Source organism: Montipora capricornis, chromosome 9 (genome assembly GCF_036669925.1).
Source record: "Montipora capricornis isolate CH-2021 chromosome 9, ASM3666992v2, whole genome shotgun sequence".
In the NCBI taxonomy this organism is placed as follows: domain Eukaryota; kingdom Metazoa; phylum Cnidaria; class Anthozoa; order Scleractinia; family Acroporidae; genus Montipora; species Montipora capricornis.
This window is the reverse complement of record NC_090891.1, coordinates 22,468,819-22,469,354: the sequence shown is the minus strand read 5'-3', so window position 1 is coordinate 22,469,354 and position 536 is coordinate 22,468,819. Positions and strand designations below refer to the sequence as shown.

Below are 536 nucleotides of genomic sequence, written 5' to 3'. Positions count from 1 at the left end.
TGTATCCACACAATTAAAAAAGTATGTTTTCCTTTTACTGAAATGTTGTACTTTTTCCCCAAGCGTATTATTTTAACTGAAGCGAAGTCTGTTCGAAATTCTGGAAATGAATATTGAATGACGCGGTTTTGGAAGCCAATTGACAAACCTTGACGTGTTGACATATGACGGACTGCAAAAACAAATTATTTGAGCGAGACGCTCAAATTTACCTTTACCGAAAACTTAAAGTAATTGTTTACCAACCTTAGAAAGCGACTCACGCGTGTCAACTAACAAAGCGTGCACCTCGGAACAGTGCATCAGAGCCTTCAGCCGCACGACATTCCACTTAGCATTGAAGTGGGTATTTCAGTTGAATAATACACATTTATCACGATGTTTGCGTCAGATTTTTGTTCTTTTAGAATTAAAATCGGTCTTCACTAGATTTGTGATGCTCTTTGGCAGGGCCTGGTTGTGCAAAATCTTTTAACCCTTATCCTAGATTAAAAATTAACCTACTCCCAAATGTTATTCAATGATGATATTCGGCA

At 37.5% G+C, this 536-nt stretch overlaps 1 protein-coding gene across 3 annotated transcripts in view; it reads left to right on the top strand.

The window, feature by feature from the left end:
- The first annotated feature begins 472 nt into the window (after positions 1-472).
- The window catches only part of LOC138016689 (neurogenic locus Notch protein-like), a 93,854-nt gene continuing 93,790 nt past the window's right edge, over positions 473-536 (top strand). For 2 of the 3 annotated variants that reach the window (XM_068863880.1, XM_068863878.1), the window contains exon 1: positions 474-536. This exon is cut by the window's right edge and continues 1,245 nt beyond it. The gene's annotated coding sequence lies outside the window, so the exon portion shown is untranslated. The other variant, XM_068863879.1, reaches the window with a different exon arrangement.